Source organism: Cervus elaphus, chromosome 33, assembly GCF_910594005.1.
Source record: "Cervus elaphus chromosome 33, mCerEla1.1, whole genome shotgun sequence".
Classification (NCBI taxonomy): domain Eukaryota; kingdom Metazoa; phylum Chordata; class Mammalia; order Artiodactyla; family Cervidae; genus Cervus; species Cervus elaphus.
In genome coordinates, this window is record NC_057847.1 from 23,503,584 (window position 1) to 23,527,510 (window position 23,927).

At 40.3% G+C, this 23,927-nt stretch overlaps 1 protein-coding gene across 5 annotated transcripts in view; it reads left to right on the forward strand.

Annotated features, from left to right (window-relative positions):
- Nucleotides 1-23,927, forward strand: part of LOC122688494 (histone-lysine N-methyltransferase SUV39H2-like) — a 380,972-nt gene that overhangs the window by 278,265 nt on the left and 78,780 nt on the right. The gene's annotated exons all lie outside the window — the stretch shown is intronic.

The window sequence follows — 23,927 nt, forward strand, 5'->3', positions numbered from 1 at the left end:
TTTGAATAAAAACCCAGTAACTTTATTTAATTTGGGTCAGTATGCAAACTTTTGCACAAGAAAACATCATTTTTGTAACTACTTACATGTTCCATTTTGAATCTACTTTCATTTAAGGACCACATGAATTTAAAGTCACTAAACTGTATGTTCAGAGGCTCAGTCTTGTCCGACTCTTTGCAACTCCATGGACTGTAGCCCTTCAAGCTCCTCTGTCCATGTGATTTCCCAGTCAAGAAAACTGGAGTGGGTTGCCATTTCCTTTTCCGGGGATCTTCCTGACCCAGGGATCCAACTTGCGTCTCTTGCATCTCCAGCATTGGCAGGCAGGTTCTTCACCACTGAGCCACCTTCTGCTTGCAGTACCCAAGTGTCCTTGTTGAACACCAACCAAACCCAATACTGTCTGCATCCAGCCCTGATGAGCCCCAGAGTGTGTGAGCATGACAGAAGGGAAGATTGCTCTCCTGTGGCATCTTACCGTATCCTGCTTATGTTTCCATCTTCCTGTTATAACTTTTTGTTGTAAAATCCTCCCTATAACCTCTTCTCATATCTTTCAAGAGCAGTATTTTCTATGTTGTCTTCTGTATTATATTTTCAGGGTAGTAATGCTAAAGAGGAGCTTTTAGGTGACCTCTTCAATTTAGTTGTGAAAACAGACACCCATATTTACATTTTAAAAATTAGAAACTGCCATTTAAGAACTCAGTTAGATTATTTTATTACCTGTTTCTCTCCAGCTGCCGATTTCCCCTTCACATTCCATTACTGTCAGACTATGCAAGCACCCTTAGAGCTCTCTCTGTTTTGAATAATCCACGGTATGTGCTTTCATTTCATTTTGTTGATTGTGTTTAAAGAGTTAGTCCAAGAGAATCCCAGACTTCCTGTGCATCCACACATTCAACTCTTTTCAACTTCTTAAATTTCCTTTCCCTTCATTTTTTAACATAAATATGGGACACTTGGGCTTCCCTGGTGGTTCAGACGGTAAAGAATCTGCCCGCAATGCAGGAAACCTGGGTTTAATCCCTGAGTGAAAGATCCCCTGGAGGAGGGCATGGCAACCCACTCCAATATTCTTGCCTGGAAAATCCCACAGACAGAGGAGCCTGGCAGGCTGTAGTCCATGGGGTTGCAAATAGTTGAACATGACTGAGCAACTAACACATGGGCCATTTAAACTGGGAATAAAACCACCATATGACCCGGTAATCCCATTCCTAGGCATATACCCTGAGGAAACCAAAGTTGAAAAAGACACATGTATCCCATTGTTCATTGCCGCACTACTTACAATAGCTAGAACATGGAAGCAACCTAGATATCCATCGACCGATGAATGGATAAAAAAAGTCATGGTATATATAAACAATGGAATATTAATCATAAAAAGGAACACATCTGAGTCAGTTCTAATGAGGTGGATGAACCTAGAACCTATTATACGGAGTGAAGTAAGTCAGAAAGGGAAAGATAAGTATCGTATTCTAATGTATATATACAGAATCTGGAAAAATGGTAAAGAGTTTCTTTACAGGGCAACAGTGGAGAAACAGACATAGAGAATAGACTTATGGACATGGGGAGAGGGTGAGATGTATGGAAAGAGTAACATGGAAACTTACATTACCATATGTAAAATAGATAACCAATGGGAATTTGCTGTGTGGTCCAGGAAACTCAAACACAGGCTCTGTATCAACCTGGAGGGGTGGGATGGGGAGGGAGGTGGGAGGGAGGTTCAAAAGGGAGGGGATATATGTATACCTATGGCTGATTCATGTTGAGGTTTGACAGAAATCAACAAAATTCTGTAAAGCAATTATCCTTCAATAAAAAAATAAATAAATTTAAAAATAAACAAATAAAAGCCCTTTCAAAATCTATGACACACAGTCCATAGAAACTCTAAGAATATAGCAAGACTACTATTCAGTGTAGAGGCTAGAGCAATAGCTCATTTTCAACAATCAAATAGACAAATACAATTTGTAATGTTATTATCAACCAACTCACTAACCCTATAGGTGTTATCAACCCACAGAAGACCTGCTACTGCTCAGGCCATCTGGATAGTCAAGTGGCTCTGGCCCTCAGTAGAAGGAAGTGCTTTTCTCCTTTTTCTTCCTTAATGGCAATTAATGCGTCTCAATTAAGTACTGCATCCTTGAAGAAGGGTTGGACAACAAAGACTAAAGTGAAATCTTGTGAAATATTTGCTGAGGGATCTCAAATTTCTAGATGTATGCCAACCACAGAAAGCAATGATATTAAACAATACAACTAAAACAAGAGTTTGAGCTCTGGGCTTTTTTGAGTATGAGAGAGCCATTTGGAACAGTCTTCATTTAGAAACAGGATTATCAAATTCTGTTGTTGTTGTTCAGTCACTAAGTCATGTCTGACTCTTTGCAACCCCATGGACTGCAGCACGCCAGGCCTCCTTGTCCCTCACCGTCTCCTGGAGTTCACCCATGTTCATGTCCATTGAATCGGCGATGCCATCCAATCATCTCATCCTCTGTTGCCCTCTTCTCCTTTTACCTTCAATCTTTCCCAGCAACAGGGTCTTTTCCAATGAGTCGACAATTTGCAACAGGTGGCCAAAGTATTGGAACTTCAGCATCAATCCTTCCAATGAGTACTCAGGGTTGATTTCCTTAGGGTTGACTGGTTTGATCTCCTTCTTGTCCAAGGGACTCTGAAGAATCTTCTCCAGCACAATTCAAAAGCATTAATTTTTTGGTGCTCAGCCTTCCTTCCAACTCTCACATCTGTACATGACTATTGGAAAAACCATAGCTCTGACTATATTCTCCCTTACTATAAAAACTAGACCTGGAAGAGGCCTGAGCAACCATTTATTCCAGAAGTCGTTATCCTTATCTAGATTATCTAGACAATATCCTTATCTAGATTATGATCTTTTATTTGAGAATCTCATAAGAGCTATAAAAGCCAAATCTAGAAATACATGTATATGTGAAAACAAACATTTGGTCCATGATTTCAAAGGATTCATGGGTACAATCAAGCCCATCAGCAGATCCCCTAGGGGATACTGGAAACCCAGATTAGGAATCTCTGATCTTCTTCAAGACCAAAGGTGGCAATTGAAGCCCCAAAATGTAAGTGACCTGCCTTGGGTTGTCCAATTTCATAGTTTTTTCTGTTATCCTCTTCCTTTCCTTTTATGTATATGTCTATTTTTTCTTTGATGCTAAATTGATAGATGTGTAGAAAATTTATTTTCCAGCAAATATCTTCCCGAATGATGAGTGATAGGAAGTCTTCTCACTGTCTCTTTTAATTGATATAGCACCATAAACTCTATGAAAGGGCTAATACAATAGATTTGCTTTATTACAATTTTAGTCAGCCATGGTGTTAGAAATTACCAACATCTCTGCAGATGCAATAATCATAAAAAACCACAAAAGGTCCTGAGGGTCGTGTGGGGCAAAGGTCAGGCTAAGCTCTACTCTGTTCCCTCAGTGGGCAGTTAGAATCTAGGAATACTTATGCCAAGTTTGCTCTGAAGTGGTTTGGCACTTGACTTGGAAACTTCTGGCACACCAAACCCCTTATTACTGTAACATTCTTCTATAAACATTTAATGTTGGGAAATTACACATTTTGATCAAAAAGCTTCCTTGTCCTCTCCTTCCCAGTAATGAGTACCAATATAAATAGCACTTTAGCAATCCCTGGATGTTAATGTCAAACAACCCAGGAAACGAAATGAATATGTGAGCATTCTAGATGCTGCTGAAAGAATTTCTGCAGCCCAAGGAAGAAACTTGGAGGATTCTGCACCATACTCTTTTTGCTCTTTAGAGTTTTAGTATAATGGTATGTCCTTGTAATCTTGATCTGTGAAAACTATGCTTTTTCTAAAAATCATCTGATAAGTCAGATCAGGTTCTTTAGGGCCACCTAAGATGTAGCCACAAGGCTATGTTGCTCAGTCAGCTTTTTTGCCCTCATGGCTTTCTTTGTCAATTCATTCCTGGTCCTCAGAAAAATCTTCCTACAAAAATAAACAGCATATTGTTTGTGTCTTAGTAACAAGCTTCTAAGTAAATAGTGATTGTTCTGACTCAGATCCTTTTTTGACCCCAAATTGATATTTGAAAAAAGGAGGGGATTAGATTAAGGTCTCATGAGATATGTGTATATGATAACCCAAAGAAGGAATTCTAACTTAAGGATGGCTTAATGGTTGTGCCTTGACAGGAAAGCATCCATCTTCAAAGGTTTCTCTTTTAAAATATAGTAAAAATCAAAAGCAATCACTTAAGAAGTCTGGGTAAATAATCTGGCATTTGTGAGCAATAGCTGCAAAATGATACTACTGTGAGGACCATCTTCCCTGAAAAAGCTTCTAACCATTTAAATCACATCCGAGTGTTATTACCTGAATCACCTCTGGGGGCCAGATACACATCTGTGATCTGCTGGCAATTGAGGGTAGGAAGCAGCCCTGCCATGTCCTGGTGTGGTAAATGGTATAGTACAATTTTGGATCTGAAAAGAAGATGTGGTAGAAGCTGAGGTTACTGCTCCTCGATTAACACCCAGCCGACAAAGCTAATAGTGGGAAGAGCATGGTGGTTTAGCACCTCAATATGGTGTACTTAAAGATGCAAGTCCAGGCATGCAGACAATAGATATCAGTAGTACATGGAAGGCAATTCAGCAAATCAGCTTAAAAATGAGAGTAAATGATGCATGTTTGGAAGAGCAAAAAATGGTAGCTGTTTAAACTAAATGTTTAAGCCACGACATGGCCATTGCAATAATAATCTCCTGGAAAGCAATATTTAAATGTATCCATCATCATTTAGGTTTTAGACACACAGTTAAATATTATTGATCATTTGCAATTGTGTGCATCCATGTGTATATATATTAAACTGAAAAGTAACAGTAGCATGGAAAGTGTAGAAGATGAAGTGTAAAAATAGTACTTGAGTTTCTAATTACCAGTTTTTAATTAAGAAAGCCACAAGCAAATTATAAGCATCCAGTTTATAGCATTGCAATCTTAGAGGCTTACACTCATGAATATGGTAATTTTTTAGTTTATGCCCTCTTGAGATGTCTTGTTAAAAACATTTTATTGGTGATCCTAAAATTCAGTAAATTTGAAGCCCTTGGCACCTTGTAGATAGTTAAAGTTCTTCAAAAAAAATGTCAGCAATAAATATTTGGCAAATATAAAGAATATGCACATTTTCCCATGTGGGTGCTTTTTTTTTTTTTGCAGTTCTTATATTCAAGTGATGACACTGCAGTTCAGAATGTGAATGCATATTGATATTTTCTTCCAGAAACTGCATGGGTTGCTGGGAGAATACTGCTCCCCCAGAGTTATTTTTATGCGGGCACCTGGAAGTGGAGGCATACTTGCTCCAGCTTGCAGAGTTGTTTTGGACAATCAGGTGTACATATGAGCAAGTGGTCTTTATTTAGAGCAATTAAAATTCTCACATTCTCCTCTCTTGACATGCAATTACTAGGGTTCTGCTGTTTCCACTAATTGCTCTTGCTGGGGACATTGGTGAGAAGCCAATGATTTTGATGGGTAGCGGATTATCATTTTTACTTTGCTACCTGAGGAAAAAAAATCATTTGCAAAATCCCATGTGTAATTAGCAAGACTCATGATTAATTGTCCTGCAAAATTAGCTTCACTGTTGCTTTTATTTTACTGCTTCAAATATTAATTAATGTTAACTCCTTTCCTTCAGTTCCAGCTTTTGAATATTCAACATGGCTTTGAAAAATTATCAAGGTTTATACTTGCATTAGCATGCCAGAGCTTTGATTTTAGGAATAAGTATTCTGATTTAAAAGATCACACTTGGGTCATAAATAATTTTTATAGGAGGACAAACAAAGCATCGGAGCATCATGGGAAGGCATTCATGCACTAACGGAAAGTAAATTGTTTCAATAATGATTCATTCCCGCGTGCTTTTGGGGGAAACATCAGCAAATATGCAAACCGCTGCATTGCGTGGGGGTAAAAACCATTCCCCAGTGACAAGCAACCTACACCAGCATTTTTCTACCTGTCATTATGTGGTGGGTGAGGCTCAGAGACTTGGCAAGAAATCATAGCCTTTCGGGTCGAAAGGAATCACCAAAGTTATCCTGTCCAAAGGTTTCCAGTCCCAGGAGCACTGGAATAGCTGTGACTTTTATGAAAATTATAGATTCCTTAAGTTCCACTCCAGACCTAATGAATCTGACCATATGGCACTGAGCTCGGCAATAGTATTTTTTCAAAGTTCTCCAAGAGACTGTGGTGAATGTCTGGGTTTGGAAGCTGTTGATCTCATTGAACCACCTCAATGCCTGAATTCCCTTTGAAACATATGGGCCAAGTGATGCTTGAATACTTTTAGTGTCAAGGAACTCGCTTTGCCACCCTTGAAAAAGCCTGTGTCTTATTTTTAGTGTTGATGCCTTCTGTTCTGTTAACTGCGGGTGGTTAATTTTGTGGTGCAAGATTGCAAATGCCCCTTGCCTATATTGCAAGAGCAGTTCTCCATCAAAATGCTTGGAATTTGTCTGGTGGTATCTATCACACTGTCATGGTCGAGGTTATGCATGATATCTAGACTCCTAGGAAAGAAACCAAGGCTTGCTCTTTCCTCATCAAATCCTTTGTGCCATAGGGTGGGCAGGGAGGGCACTCTGAGCTGGAGCACCCAGCCACTGGAGTGCCGAGGTGGGTGTGAGCCAGACTGCCCCCTCTACCTCTTACCTACCCTAAAGCAGGGGCTCTTGCAGATCTTCTGGAGGTTTTGCCTGGCCATTTTTAAGACTTTAATAATTAGACTTTCTTTTCCCCTGAGATTTCTTAGGCACAAGATTCTCCTCCTGCAAGTCTAGGGGAGTGGACTCTGCTTTGGTTCTTCCATCCCTGGCTTCAGGGCCTGAAGGGGTTTGCATTGATGGTCTCCTGCTCTTCCTGGCATGGAGCAGATTTTCTGTGGACACAGAGTTCAGGTGAGGGTATTTCCAGTAGGTAGGAGAGAATGGGGTGCCTTGGGGATGAGGATGAGCTGTTCAGACTGTCATTCTCAGAGAGCTTCCCTGACATACAGATGTCCAGACAGATTAAAAAAGACTGAGTGGGAGTTACTACTCTCACCTGCTATGTGGCCCTGTGGCTGTGATTTAACCTCTCAGTGCCTAGTTTCCTCATCAGTAAATGGGGTCACTAACAGCACCTCTCTCATAGGGTTCCAGTGAGGCTTTAATGGGTTAAAACTAGTGGTGTTTAACAAATAAATGCATTCGAAATCCCCCAATACTACTTTCCAGCGACTATGAGGAAGGCAGCTTATAAAGAAATTGGTAACTGGATGCAAGACTTAACAAAGTCCAGTCTTTGCTTATATTCTAAAGAGGCAGAAGTTCACATTTAGATTTACTTTTTAACCTGGAAAACCTCCAAGAATATAGGCAGAAATCACATCTGGGCCTGAAAGACTACATGTTCCTTTACAACAAAGTGGTTAAAAAGTTTTCTTGGTCTCCTTTAAAGTTGACCTTTACAGAGGGAGGGTGGTCTCTGTGTAGCTGGCCTGAGAACCTCCATTTTCATGGTTGTTATAGTTTTTGTTCTCATTTTCTGCACACACTCACCACCCCTCACAGTAATAAATTGTCCCTTGACTTAGAAGCTGAGTGAGAGCAAGGCCCTGGCTCCTACAGGAGTCAGGATAGGTGTGTTGACCAGCTCAGGGAGCGCAAATGTGGGTGGTTAAGTGACTGGATAATGGACGGCAGGCCACTAGCATAGCTGCACAGGAATCACCTATCAAAATGGCAAGAGACGCTGTGAGACATTTTCTGCTGTAGAAATTTCCTCCTTAGCTATTATCCATTTCTGTAGGGTCTGGTGGATTTTTTTCCCCTATGTATATCACTGGCCAATGTTTCAGAGAGATGAAGATAATAAGCACAATGCAGCATTCAAAAGTAACTCAGATTTTCTGAGAAGCAGCATTTGTGTACAATGCCTTCAAGAAATGGATTTGGCCTAGGTTGGGGGGTGGTGGGTGCCTAGGTGGGGCAATCTGAAGGAGGCCGGGCTTCATGTGCATGTGGACCCGCAGCTGCTTTGATTTATCTGGCCGGGCACCCCAGTAATTGCGGTAAGACATAAAACAGAGGTCCTGACTCTCCAGGGTCATTAAGAAGCCGAGGCCCCTCTCTCCCACCCTGGAGGGAGTATTAGCACAGGCGCTCTGGTTGAGGCGCCGCTGAATGAGCCGCCTCCTGTGGGTCAAGTACCGCTTTTCCCACCCAGCTACCCGGCTGTTGGTGTCTCTTCTGGTCCTCTGTCCTGTCCCAGGGCTGTGTCCAGCTACCACCAGGTCTGGAAGGAGGACTGAGGTTGATATTGGATCAGCAGAGTCTTTTTTTAGTTTAAACAGAGTGAGAAAATGTCTTCTGTAGTTTTCTAGATTTGATTGAACTTCTACAAATTTACCTTAACTTATTTTCTTTATTTCTACTCTATTGATAAAGCCAGTGGGGTGACTTTTGGCTGTTGGCAAATGTTTGCAATGCCAGGATAAAGAAGACAGGGTCATGAAAATCAGGTGACTCACATTTCTGCCTGGGGTTACCTTTGGTAGATGAATTTGAGTTGAATATACCATTGTATACCAACAAAGGTCTGTCTAGTCAAAGCTGTGGTTTTTCCAGTAGTCATGTATGGATGTGAGAGTTGGACTATAAAGAAAGCTGAGCACTGAAGAATTGATGCTTTTGAACTGTGGTATTGGAGAAGACTCTTGAGAGTCCCCTGGACTGCACGGAGATCAGGCCACTCTATCCTAAAGGAAATCAGTCCTGAATGTTCATTGAAAGGACTGATGCTGAAGCTGAAGCTCCAATACTTTGGCCACCTGATGCGAAGAACTGACTCATTGGAAAAGACCTTATGCTGGGAAAGATTGAAGGCAGGAGAAGGGGCTGACAGAGGATGAGATTGAATGGGATCACCGACTCAATGGACATGAGTTTGAGCAAGTTCTGGGAGTTGCTGATGGAAAGGGAAGCCTGGTGTGCTGCAGTCCATGGGGTCGCAAAAAGTCGGACACGACTAAGCAGCTGCACTGAACTGATACCATTGTATGGCTGGAGTTTTTACTGTAGATGATAAGATGGAGAAGAAAAAAAAAGAGAGGGAATATCTTCTGATTGCTTATTCCACCAACTTTTCAACTCAAAAAAACCTGAGACTAGCAGATTAAAAGAATTAAAAGACAAAAAACCTGGATAATAAGTCTAAAGCTTATTTTGACCTTTCTGTAGATTTTTATACCTTTCTGAGGCCAAGTTGGACCATGGAAATGTTTATTATTGGCATTTCTAATGAAGAATAACACCTTGTAGACACCAGTTACCAACAGTAACTTAGTGATGAAGCAGCAACATGGGCTTCTTCCCCAAGAGCTAGTTTGGGGTCAAGGTTACCTCTGGCTGGGGATAGCTGGCGTATGACATATTTGCAGGTAAACTGTTTAGTTTTTAAATGGCTTTGACATCATATTTACTGCTAGGTGAAAGAACTATAGACCAGTTGTTAATATGAGAAATACAGCTGGGAAACGGCTCTAACACAACACTAACGGGAAGTTAAGGCCTGCAGGAACACTACATAAATAGTGGTCCTCCTGTATTATGTTAATTCTTAGAATAACCTCACAGCAACATTTCATCCTGACATTCACATCTCTACAGCCTCATGTAGTCTTAGGTTGATTCTTCAAGCACAGAAATATGTTCTTCTTGCCTGTGCCTGCCAAAGTAAATAGAAATCAATGGAAGGCAGCAGAAATGCTGAAGTCATTCCAATAAGGGAAGTGCTTGTTAATTTAAATTTTGCACTTGACATTGGTAAGGACTAATAGCAGAAAATCATGTCCTATGCTGACTTCTAAAGTCATTTTGATCATCACTTATCCCACTTTTTTTTGTTGTTGCAAAAATAGTGTTATAAATAAGAAACACAGCTAATTGTGATAGATCATTCAAATAAGGGGAGAAAAGTTTTGTTATCTGAGGGATATTAAGTCCTTGGAAAACTTTGATATAAAAAGGATCATACCATGTTGTCGGTGGATGGAATTACCTCTGGGTGTGTGCACGCATGCAAATGCATACACCCATGTGTATGCATTCCAGAAACTTCAAAAAGCACCTCCTGCTGCTTTCAAAACCAGGCAATTATGTTTGAGGCCTGGTGGTAATTTAAAATAGGAAGATATACACAGAGCTGAAGGTGGCTACACAGGAAATGAGAAAAGTCGTGGTCCTCTGAGCAACATGAATGTGCCATTGTATCACTAAATAATTGGAAGGGTGGGTCTGTGTTGTTGATGCTAAGCAGGTGTCTATAAATCAGAATTAATGTTTGTAATTAATTGTTATTAGTGTTAATAACAAAAGGTTTTAAGTACACTAACTTGCTTTTCCTCAGTTCAATCTTTTATTTACCACTTGTCATTTCAATCCTAGATGGATTGGGAAGCTAAAGTATTCTTGAAGATTTTGTGCTACATCAGTAGAATATGATAATCTAGTATCTATTATCTTCTCTTTTCCCTCAGTAGAGATCCTAACTTTAGACAAAAATTAGATTCCTGGTCTGAGCTAAGCAGTCCCACCTGCTGTTGGAATGTCCACTTCAAAGGAGAAGCTTTTTAAAAAAAGAAACACCCAGTCTGTCCACCCTTGGGGTGGAAGTTTTGGGTCACATTGTTATGTCATATCTGCCTGCTGCTCTGTGGGTTCTTCAGGCTCCACACCTGATTCAGTGAAATAACTCTGTTAAGTGGACTCAGAACATCTGTTCTCTCTGCAAGCTCTTTCCCTCCAAAGACAGCTGTTGAAGAACAGCAGAACACTCTAGATTCATTTCTCAGATTTGTGGGTAAGCCTGAGTCAGGCACTTTGCACCTCCCCTCCCCCACACACCTCCCCAAAGCCCTCTGATGAGGAATGTTATAGTTTGATCCATATACATTTCTGTGAAGCAGAATCCTGGAGGAAAAGGCGGGCTACACATTCGCCAAAGGACAGGGAAGAGAGATCACAGAGAATAAAGAGCCTAGCGTTTATCCTAGGGCTGTAACCTGGAGCAGGAAGACAGGGGAAGGAGGAGTCTTGAATCATGTGTGGATGAAACCAAGATACATCTTTGTAGACTTTGTGGTGAGACTGCTTCATAAGTGAACATCTAAGGCTAATTGCCACAGATGGAGTTCAGAGATCTAGCAAATGCAAGGAGGCACTGATTCTAATTCGGCAAAGTCATAGCAAATTATTTTTGAAAATAGGGTAGCAGTCAGAAAATGTTTCATTAGCTAGCCTGGATCAATGCCCATGAGGTGGGCCTGATGGGTTGAAAGGAAACAGATTATATACTTTGTTTTCTATTGTGCTCTGTTTTTTTTTTTTCCTTGTTTGTTTGTTTTGTTTTGTTTTAATGTGCTCCTGAGTACTGTAGTTATCAGTCATCTGGAGGAAGATGCTGTGTAGACCACACTACTGTTAGGTGGGTGTTCAACCAGCTAACAGAATATAACCAGAGTGGTGATCCCAAGACCAGGTCAGGATGACCCAGAAGGCAGAGAAAGGCAAGGTTTATGAGTATTGGGCTGAGTCCATTCTTGCTTAAATGCTTCAGGAATGATTTTCATGATGGAAAATAGAGATAGAAGAGGAAACCCATTTAACTTGCCAAACATGAGATGTAGCTGGGCTGGCTTCATGCAAGCAGGGCAGAAAAACATTTAGGGGTTGTAATGCACTTTAAAAATGAGCTAGCAGCATAGCCCTAAAGTGAAGAAAACATGTGTTCTGTTAAAATATTGAAAAGACTTTTACTGGAAAAGAAAATAAGGTTTAAGCTAGTAGCTTTAAGCTCATGCCCACGAGTTGTATGGGTTAACAGAACACAAAGGACATGCAGAGAGGACCCCCTGTTTCTCTACTCTGGATCTGATTTCACCAAGTTTATCTCAGAATGTTCTGAAGCTTCCTTCTCAGAACCATCTGATGGGCCAGCTAGGCACTGGCCATCTCCCTCAGCCTGGGTCAGGGTGAGGATCTACAGAGTGGCTCAGTGTTGCTTTGTTCTGAAGATATTCCTGCAATAAAAGTTACCTTTCTGGAAACATTTGGAAGAGTGAAATGCTGCATCTCCAATTTCTAGCAATATATTCGCCTGCCATCATTCAGCCTGGAAGCTTAAGTAGGAAGACCACTTGGAGCCAGACTTCAGAGTGATCTGTCTCTAAGGAATAACTTTCATATTGGACTGTTTAGCTTCGCAATTCTTGTTAAGCTACTGTGAACTCTCAGCATTAATCTGCAGAAAGACTTTATTGTCTCCATCAAACCCTTATAAGACTCCGTTTCTGCTCTTATTTCAGAATCTCCTTTCCAAAAGCTAGACACAGACAGAGGCAAAGCGAGAAGTCCAGACAGTGCACCAATGGGTTAAATCCTATGTCAAGGGTACAACCATAATGTATTATAAGCTTTTCATCACATAATACATCACTCAGGGGAAAGAAAAATATTTGGAGCAGCTTCTCTAATTCATCTTTCTGGTGTTAAATGAACACATCTCTGGTGTTCGTGTCTTTCTGCTTCAATTAAAGTGGTCATGCTTACTCCTTTGGGAAGCTATTAAGGATTTTTTTAACCTTGTTGTTTCACTGCTAATATTCAATTTCTCTTCTTGATCTCCCCTTTGCAATACATCTTTAAATTTTTTAAAAATTCTCTATTTAGTTTTGCTTCTCAGCACAAAATATAGTTTAAGCTGTTCTTTGATGAGATGGCTGCTGCTAAGATATAACTTGTTTAATGAACATCAACAAATGTTTATTGTCTCCTGTGTGCTAGACACATCAGGTGGGTGGGAGGGGGCAAAAGAAATATGAGGTAGCTCATGTTCCTAGTGGGGCTTCCTAGGTGACTCAGCAGTAAAGAATCTGCCTGCCAATGGAGGAGATGAAAGAGATGCAGGTTCAACCCCTGGGTCAGGAAGATCCCCTGGTGAAGGAAATGACAACCCATTCCAGTATTCTTGCCTGGTAAATTCTATGGACAGAGGAACCTTGGCAGGCTATAGTTCATAGGGTCGCAAGGATTTGGACACGACTGAGCAACTGTGCTCGCATGCATGTTCACATGCATGTATATTCCTGGTAGGAAGAGAAGATATCAATATTCCAAATGGCTAGGAAATAATTCATATCACTACAGATCCAGACACTTGATTTCTGTCTGGCCAAGTAATCAAGAAGTCTAAAATAAAAAGAGCAGCCCTCTTAGTTAAGAAAGTCTTTCTAGAGGGGAGTATAAAACATTTCTTAGCAGAAAAGAGGGGAAAGAATTTGGGGTTAAAAAAAATGACCTGAGCATAGAGGAAGGGTCAAGAAATGTGGGTGGAGATGTAGATGGAGCCCATCTGACAAAAGGGAGGGACTTTTCTCTGCTGGGAAAGTCAGCTTCCGTCACTTACCCATGGCATCCCTGGACTGCAGAGCTGAAGGGCACATGTTTTAGGCAAGGATGCTGGAGTTTCTCTAACAGAGAAAAGTTCTAATGGAAGGAAGAATGTGTGGATTTATCCAGCAGTGGTGTGCAGGACTCCCTGGAAGAGGAGACAGCAGGGGAACAGATATCCATTAGCATTCTTTTCGATCCAGCCTGGAGAAAACAATTATTTTATTCTGTGGTAAGAGAGGTAGAGAGACATACCTAATGAGGTATTTGTAAAGGTGTCATAGAAGAGATGTCATTTAAATTGGTTTCATGGAGATGGTAGAGGAGACAATTCAGGCAGCAAGAATGGCATGAACAAAAGCATGGAGGGATTGTCAAGTGTGGGGCCATGTGCAGAATAGCTAGAGTTTCAGTTGATGTTCACCCTGGAGGAAGTGAGGCAGGTTTCTGGGTCTGGGGCTCTCCGTGTTCTTTCCTTGTTGCAAGAACACTCCTCTCTCATCTGAGAGCTGATCGGTACAATCACTGCCCCACCCCTCCCACATCTTTACGATTGCTCAAGCAGGAAGTATCTGATGAATTAATCATTGGCTCTTTGAAGCACTGGAATCTACCATGTTTAGTAGTTGTCAGGACAGTAAATAACAAGAGTCCTATGACTTGGGGCTTGACCTTCTCCCACTTCTGGGACCTCTTATTCTTAATCTATAAACCAAAGGCTTGCATGTTTACCTTCACCTGCCTCCTGGATTCATGAGCTTTCTCTACCTTTCTCTCTACCCACGTGTGTGGATAAGGATGGAGGAGAAGAGGAGGAAAGGGTAAAATCTTCTGTGATCTGAGAAGACATTATGAAAGTACCATACTTGTGGAAGAACTACATGAAACCTTTACAAACAAAGTAAATCTAGCTTTTAAATGTGATCTTTCAGCACAACATGGATTCCTGCCTCAATTCTAACAACCTGTAAAATGTCACTATCCTCCTAAACTAAAATCCATCATTTTTTTTTTTGACATATGAAGGATCTGCTTAGTCTCATTTTATTGTACATTAAAAAAATTTGAAACAGGATTTGTCCTAACAATGGCCTGTCATATTACAAAGCTATAGTCATTAACTAGTGAGATATTGAAGTCAAATCAGATAAATAGATCAATCAAAAAGACAGAGCCTATAAACCAAGCCATGTGTTGCATTGGAGTGTGCTGTGCGCTTAGTCACTCAGTCATGTCCGGCTCTTGGCAACTACATGGACCGTAGCCCACCAGGCTCTTCTGTCCATGGGGATTCTCCAGCAAGAACACTGGAGTGGGTTGCCATGCCCTCCTCCAGCAGATCTTCCCAACCCAGGAATTGAACCCAGGTCTCTTGCACTGCAGGTGGATTCTTTACCTTCTTAGCCACCAGGGAAGTCCATTGTATTGGAGATAACATTGCAAATCAATGAAGAAAGGGTATAGAATGGACCTACCCCATGGGAAAAACAAATGAGCTTAATGCAAATTAAGCATATGGTATAAAGTATGAGATTAAAGGCTTAAAATGTAAATCACATAGCTTTAAGCCTATGTGGAGAAGAATTTTTTTCTTGGATTAGGAAAGGCTTCCTTTAACAAGATACAAAAAACACACACTATAAAGAAAAATGTACTTAAATTTGATTATAGCAAAATTCCATATGAAATACTTTTATATGGCAACAAACAAGTAAAACCCACTATAAATAAAGTTAAAATGCAATTGAACAGAACAAATGACACTTTTTATTGAGATATAATTGATGTATTAATATAACATTATATTAGTTTCAGGTGTTCAACCTTTTAAGCTTGTATATAAATGATCATCATAATAAGTCTAGTTAGCATCCATTAGCACATTTAGTTACAAGTTTTTGTTGTTGTTGAGATGGGAATTTTAAGATCTATTGTCTTCAGTTCAGTTCAGTTCAGTTCAGTAGCTCAGTCGTGTCTGACTCTTTGCAACTGCATGAATTGCAGCACACCAGGCCTCCCTGTCCATCACCAACTCCCGGAGTCTACCCAAACCCATGCCCATTGAGTCAGTGATGCCATCCAGCCATCTCATCCTCTGTCGTCCCCTTCTCCTCCTGCCCCCAATCCCTCCCAGCGTCAGGGTCTTTTCCAATGAGTCAACTCTTCACATGAGGTGGCCAAAGTATTGGAGTTTCAGCTTCAGCATCAGTCCTTCCAATGAACACCCAGGACTGATCTCCTTTAGGATGGACTGGTTGGATCTCCTTGCAGTCCAAGGGACTCTCAAGAGTCTTCTCCAACACCATAGTTCAAAAGCATCAATTTTTCTATTGTCTTAGCACCTTTCAAATATACCATACAGTATTGTTAACTATATCACCATGCAGTATGTTATAGCACTATGACTTATTTGTTTTATAACTAGAAGTTTGTAACTTTTGACCACCTTGACACTTTTTTCTTTAATAAATGAGTGGTGAGAAAACAAGAGGGAGAAGGGCTGTTAGGAACTAACAAATGAAATGTGTGGACCTTGTTTGAATTCTGATTCAAAGAAACCAAATATATTATAGAAAGATGTTAGTGGGTTGGTTGGGGGAAACTGTCCTGACTGGTGATTAAATGATCATAAAAAATTATTGTAAATGTTTATGGCATGATAATGATGCTGTGGTTACTTTTTAAAAAATCCATATATCTTAGAGATGCTATTGAAATATTTATGAATGAAATGATGCAGTGCCTGGCATTCACTTTAAAATAATCCAATAGGTATGGAAAAGAGAATGGGGGTGGGTGTATAGATAAAAGATTTGCCATATGTTCTTTTCTTACAGTTTTATTGAGACATAATTGACATATAGCATTGTGGATATGTTCTTAATTACAAGCTGGATGAAGGGTGTATGAGAGCTTATTACATTCTTTTCTTTTATTCACATTTGACATTTTCCATAAAGATTTCTTAAAAATACAAGCAATGGATTTCAAACCATGCCTAGCCTATAATAAACACTCGGTAAGTGTTATCTGTTATTATTCTAATAATCTGTAAACAAGACGAGTGACACATTGCTGGTAGAAGTGTGATTTGGCATGGCCTCTACAGAGGATAATTTGGATATACCTATTAAAAATTTTAAAATATTTAGCTTTAAATAATGTTTTCACTTCTGACAATTTGTACTCGTGCACGCTCAGTTGCTCAGTCATGTCCAACTCTGCGATCTCATGAACTGTAGCCCACCACACTCCTCTGTCCATGGAATTTTCCAGGCAAGAATACTAGTGTGGGTTGCCATTTGCTACTCCAGAGGATCTTCCCAACCCAGGGATGGAACCCAGTTCTCTTGTGTCTCCTACATTGGCAGGCAGATTCTTTACCACTGTTCCATCTATCTATACATATATGAAATAATATACATATATAAGAGTAGCCATTGAAACACAATTTTTAATAATAAAAATGGGAAGCAACATAAAGGTCAATCAGTAGGAAACTAGTTAAATAAATTTTGGTCCATCAATAGAATAAAAGACTGTGGCCAAAAATAAATAAATAGAAAAGAGAAGAATTATAAACTGATTTAGGATGATCTTTAAGATAGGTTTAGGTGAAAAAAAGCAAGATACAGAATGAATGTATAGCATACTATTTTATGAATTTATAAAAAGTAATTATGGAGGAAACTATAAACTATTATTTTTGCATATGCATAGAACTCTTTGGAAGGGAACACTAGAACATTACTTTTCTTCAAGAAAGTGAAATGAATGGAGAGAGGGTAATAGCCCCAGAAAAATGCTTTTCATTATATACTCTTGTAAGTCTTTAGGTTTTACCATGTATATACATTACCAATTCAAAAATAAGAAATGAAGATTTATTTTAAAAGATGTATATAATTTGCAAAAGATTATTATCCAAGGTACATGTAAACCCTTACAAACTGTTAATAATAATAAAAATACAATAATCTAATAAAAATAAGTAAAGGATATGATCAAGGAAAACTGCTGTTGCCAATAAACCTGCGAAAAGATAATTTAGTTTACTAATCATCATGGAAATGAGAAATAAAACCAATACTTAGCCATTATTTTTTAACCATTCAATTGGAAAAATATTAAGTGTCCTATAATATCATGTATTGGCCAGTATGTATTGGTCTAATCAACTTCTGCAGGTAGAAATAAATGTAAATCAGTGGTCTCTTTCAGAGTCTTTTGGCAGAACCTAAGTAAAATAGAAATCATGCATATACTAGGCCCATAGATTCTGCTACTGAGTATATTTCCTGAGTTGTTTGTGTACAAAGGGACTTGCACAAGAATCTTTGTTGCAGCCTGGCAGAAAATAGTGGAAAACTGTAAAGAATTTAAATATCCATCAACGGTGAACTGGAAATGTGATATATACATAATGGAAAGAGTGAAACAGGTCTACGTACCTCAACATGGATAGGTGGCCAAAAACCTAATGCTAAATAGTAGGGTGGGGGTGGGAAGCAAGTTGCAGAAACTATAAATAATGATGACATTCATTTAAATAACAAAATACATATAGGAAGTAATACTATATATTGTTGCATACAAAAATGTATCAGTTCAGTTCAGTTAATTTGCTCAGTCATGTCCGACTCTCTGCAACACCAGGGACTGTAACATGCCAGCCTTCCCTGTCCATCACCAGCTCCCAGAACTTGCTCAAACTCATGTCCATTGAGTCAGTGATGCCATTCAACCATCTCATCCTCTGTCGTCCCCTTTTCCTCCTGCCTTCAATCTTTCCCAGCATAAGGGTCTTATCCAATGAGTCTGTTCTTCACATCAGGTGGCCAAAGGATTGGAGTTTCAGCTGCAACATCAGTCCTTCCAATGAATATTCAGGACTGATTTCCTTTAGGATGGACTGGTTGGATCTCCTTGCAGTCCAAGGAATTCTCAAGAGTCTTCACACCACAGTTCAAAAGCATCAATTCTTCTGTGCTCAGCTTTCTTTATAGTCCAACTCTCATCCATTCAAGACTTCTGGAAAAACCATAGCTTTGACTAGATGGACCTTTGTCAGCAAAGTAATGTCTCAGCTTTTTAATGTGCTCTCTAGGTTGGTCATAGTTTTTCTTCTAAGGAGCAAGCATCTTTTAATTTCATGGCTACAGTCACCAACTGCAGTGATTTTGGAGACCCAGAAAATAAAGTCTGTCACTGTTTCCATGTTTCTCCATCTATTTGCCATGGAGTGATGGACCAGATGCCATGGACTAGATGCCATGATCTTAGTTTTTTGAATGTTGAGGTTTAAGCCAACTTTTTCACTCTCCTCTTTCACTTTCATCAAGAGGCTCTTTAGTTCCTCTTCACTTTCTGCCATAAGGGTGGTGTCATCTGCATATCTGAGATTATTGATATTTCTCTTGGGCAATCTTGATTCCAGCTTGTGCTTCATCCAGTCTAGCATTTCTCATGTTGTACTCTTCATATAAATAAGCAGGGTGACAATATACAGCCTTGACATATTCCATACAGTTCTAACTGTTGTTTCTCGACCTGCATATAGATTTCTCAGGAAGCAGGTCAGGTGGTCTGGTATTCCCATCTCTTGGAGAATTTTCCACAGCTTGTTGTGATCCACACAGTCAATGACTTTGACATAGCAAATAAAGCAGAAGTAGATGTTTTTCTGGAACTCTTTTGCTTTTTCTATGATCCAACGGATGTTGGCAATTTGATCTCTGGTTCCCCTGCCTTTTCTAAATCCAGTTTGAACATCTGGAAGTTCACAGTTCACATACTGCTGAAGCCTGGCTTGGAGAATTTTGAGCATTACTTTGATAGTGTGTGAGATGAGTGCAATTGTATGGTAGTTTGAGCATTCTTTGGCATTGCCCTTCTTTGGGATTGGAATGAAAACTGACCTTTTCCAGTCCTGTGGCCACTGCTGAGTTTTCCAGATTTGCTGGCATGTTGAGTGCAGCACTTTCACAGCATCATCTTTTAGGATTTGAAATAGCTCAACTGAAATTCCATCACTTCCACTAGCTTTGTTCATAGTGATGCTTCCTAAAGCCCATTTGACTGTGCATTCCAGGATGTTGGGCTTCCCTGATAGCTCAGTTGGTAAAGAATCCACCTGCAATGCAGGAGACCCTGGTTTGATTCCTGGGTTGAGAAGATCTTCTGGAGAAGGGATAGGCTACCCACTCCAGTAATCTTGGGCTTCCCTTGTGGCTCAGCTGATGAAGAATCAGCCTGCAATGTGGGAGACCTGGGTTTGATCCTTGAGTTGGGAAGATTCCCTGGAGAAGGGAAAGGCTACCCACTTCAGTATTCTGGTCTGGAGAATTCCATGGACTGTATAGTCATGGGGTTGCAAACAATCAGACATGACTGAGTGACTTTCACTTTTCACTTCACTTTCCAGGATGTCAGTCTCTAGGCAAGTGATCACACCATCGTGGTTATCTAGGTCATGAAGATCTTTTTGTATAGATCTTCTGTATATTCTTGACACCTCTTCTTAATATCTTCTGCTTCTGTTAGGTCCGTGCCATTTCTGTCCTTTAATGTGCCCATCTTTGCATTAAATGTCCCCTTGGTATCTCTAATTTTCTTGAAGAGATCTCTGGTCTTTCCCATTCTATTGTTTTCCTCTCTTTCATTGCACTAATCACTGAGGAAGGCTTTATTATCTCTCCTTGCTATTCTTTGGAAGTCTGCATTCAAATGGGTATATCTTTCCTTTTCTCCTTTGCTTTTCGCTTCTCTTCTTTTCACAGCTATTTGTAAGGCCTCCTCAGACAACCATTTTGCCTTTTTGCATTTCTTTTTTTGGGGATGGTCTTGATCCCTGTCTCCTGTACAATGTCACAAACTTTGGTCCACAGTTCATCAGGCACTCTGTCTATCAGATCTAATCCCTTGAATCTATTCTCACTTCCACTGTATAATCATAAGGGATTTGATTTAGGTCATACCTGAATTGTCTAGTGGTTTTCCCTACTTTCCTCAATTTAAGTCTGAATTTGGCAATAAGGAGTTCATGATCTGAGCCACAGTCAGCTCCCAGTCTTATTTTGCTGACTGTATAGAGCTTCTCCATCTTTGGCTGCAAAGACTATAATCAATCTGATTTTGGTATTGACCATCTGGTGATGTCCATGTGTAGAGTCTTCTCTTGTGTTGTTGGAAGAGGGTGTTTGCTATAACCAGTGTGTTCTCTTGGCAAAACTCTATTAGCCTTTGCCCTGCTTCATTTTGTACTCTAAGGCCACGTTTGCCTGTTACTCCAGGTATCTCTTGACTTCCTACTTTTACTTTCCAGTCCCCTATGATGAAAAAGACATCTCTTTTGGATGTTGATTCTAGAAAGTCTTGTAGGTCTTCATAGAACCATTCAGTTTCAGCTTCTTCAGCATTACTGATAGGGGCACAGACTTGGACTATTGTGATATTGAATAATCCTTGGAAACGAACAGAGATCATTCTGTCATTTTTGAGATTGCACCCAAGTACTGCATTTCGGACTCTTTTGTTGACTATGATGGCTATTCCATTTCTTCTAAGGGATTCTTGCCCACAGTAGTAGATATAACAGTCATCTGAATTAAATTTGCCCATTCCAGTCCATTTTAGTTCACTGATTCCTAAAATGTCTATGTTCACTCTTGCCATCTCCTGTTTGACCACTTCTAACTTACCTTGATTCATGGACCTAACATTCCAGGTTCCTATGCAATATTGTTCTTTACAGCATCAGCCTTTACTTCTATCACCAGTCACATCCACAACTGGGCGTTGTTTTCGCTTTGGCTCCATGTCTTCATTCTTTCTGGAGTTATTTCTCCACTGATCTCCAGTAGCATATTGGGCACCTACTGACCTGGGGAGTTCATCTTTCAGTGTCCTATCTTTTTGCCTTTTCATACTTTTCATGGGTTCTCAAGGCAAGAGTACTGAAGTGGTTTGCCATTCCCTTCTTCAGTGGACCACATTTTGTCAGAACTCTCCACCATGACCTGTCCATCTTGGGTGGCCCTACCTGGCATGGCTCATAGTTTCATTGAGGTAGACAAGGCTGTGGTCCATGTGATCAGTTTGATTAGTTTTCTGTGGTTGTGGTTTTCATCCTGTCAGCCCTCTGATGGATAAGGATGTATATGTTTTATATGTATAAAACATATATATTTTTAATAGACTCTAAACCTCATGTGAAGAGTTGACTCATTGGAAAAGACCCTGATGCTGGGATGGATTGGGGGCAGGAGGAGAAGGGGATGACAGAGAACGAGATGGCTGGATGACTCGATGGGCACGGGTTTGGGTAAACTCCGGGAGTTGGTGATGGACAGGGAGGCCTGGCATGCTGCGATTCATGGGGTCGCAAAGAGTCGGACACAACTGAGTGACTGAACTGAACTGAACTGAACTGAACTGAAAGGCCCACACCCAACTCATGAAAGTGGTTTTGATTCTATGGATGTGGGTGTGGGAGGAGTAGACTGGTTAAAGAGGATGGAATTTAGAATCTGAAACATATTATTTCTTACAAAAAAAAAAAAACCTGTAGGAAAGTATGACCAGATGTTAACAGTTGTTAACTCTGGGAAGTGTGAGTGTGAGAGTTTAACTTTTCTGTGTCTTTTAAATTTCCCAAGAAAAGGTGGTGGGGTGGGAGAAAAGTCTGTCAGGGGAAAGAATTGTATAGATTTCCCTTTGAGCCTTGGAGGACCATAGCAATGTGCACTTCCCTTTGTGAAAGGAAGAAAAACTGAGTGAATGCTGCACTTTCCCTGGGAAAAGCTCTTTCTGATGACAGGTTGTCTCCCTTCTCTTGACCTCTCACCGCACCCTGCACCACAGAGCACTCCTAGGAGACAGGCTTTTAACACAGAGAGGTGAAGGCTCAGTTTGCCCACATGGAATAGTGTTTGTGAAGAACAAGTCATTTCCATGAACATGATTTGTAGGTTTTAAATTCAACTCAACAACTCTGTTGTGTGTATTATCATTCAGTATATAGTGCTGGAAAACTCACTGTGTCATGGGGAATAAATAGCAGAAAATGGCTGAAGATGTGGAACCCAAATCCCCAAAGATCATATACATTTTAAGTGAGGTTCTGAGAGAGTGAGAAATTGTCTCATATTTTCCAAAACAGAAAACTGCCAAAGATTATTCAGAAATTTTTCATGAAAGAAGACATCTCAGACAATGTGACATTGACAGATCAGTAGACATAGTTGATATAAACTACTTCTATTGTATCTCTAAATAGGGCTTACTTTGAACAGGGGGAGATTGACACCCCCAAGCAATGTGGATGGGGAGTGGGTACAATTTGGGTGTCAGGGTAGAAAGGCTATTGTCTGGACCCATCACTGATGCTATACTTGAGTCCAGGTATGAACACGAAAAGTATAGAGCCTTCTTGGAAGAGGCTATTTTGAGGTTGTTGCTGCTGCTGCTAAGTCACATCAGTCGTATCCGACTCTGTGCGACCCCATAGATGGCAGCCCACCAGGCTCCTCTGTCCCTGGGATTCTCCAGGCAAGAATACTTTAGTGGGTTGCCATTTCCTTCTCCAATGCGTGAAAGTGAAAAGTGAAAGTGAAGTCACTCAGCAGTGGGCAACAAATAACACCTTTTTAAAAAAATATTTTAATAAAAATAGTAGTAGTTTATTGCATCAGTGGGTGGCCACCATACTCTGCTATGCTTTTCCCAGTTGGCCCAGTGGTAAAGAATCCGCCTACCAATGCAGGAGACACAGGTTCGATCCCTGAGTTGGGAAGATCCCCTGGAGAAGGAAAGGGCAACCCACCCCAGTATTCCTGCCTGGAAAGTTCCATAGACAGAGGAGCCTAGGAGACTACAGTTCATAGAATAGCAAAGAGTCGGACACAACTGAACAAGCACATGCACAATACTCTGCTGTCCTTCCGTCAATGACAATGACAGAGCTGTGCATCAATTCAGTAGTCAGGAATGAGATGTTACTTGTTTTTTTTTTTTTTTTTTGTCTCCTTTTTTTTAAATTTTACTTTACAATATTGTATTGGTTTTGCCATACATTGAATCCGCCATTGACACCATTGTTTCTGTGAAAGAAAAAGGAACCAGACTGGCAAAGATAGTCATCATTTGGCAGAATTGGTTAAAAATAACAGCAGCCCCCGTGTGGGTCATTCAGGAGAGGTAGAAGCTTGAGTAAGCACTGGAACTCATCAGGAAATGTTAGCCCAGCTCTTCCTCCTTTAGCTTGGACAACATCTGGTCTCATTTCCATGCCTTCTGTGTATCCAGTTGAAGGGAAACTCACTCCCGTCCACAAATCATGTAACCTCTTACGATGTCTGATACTAAAAAAA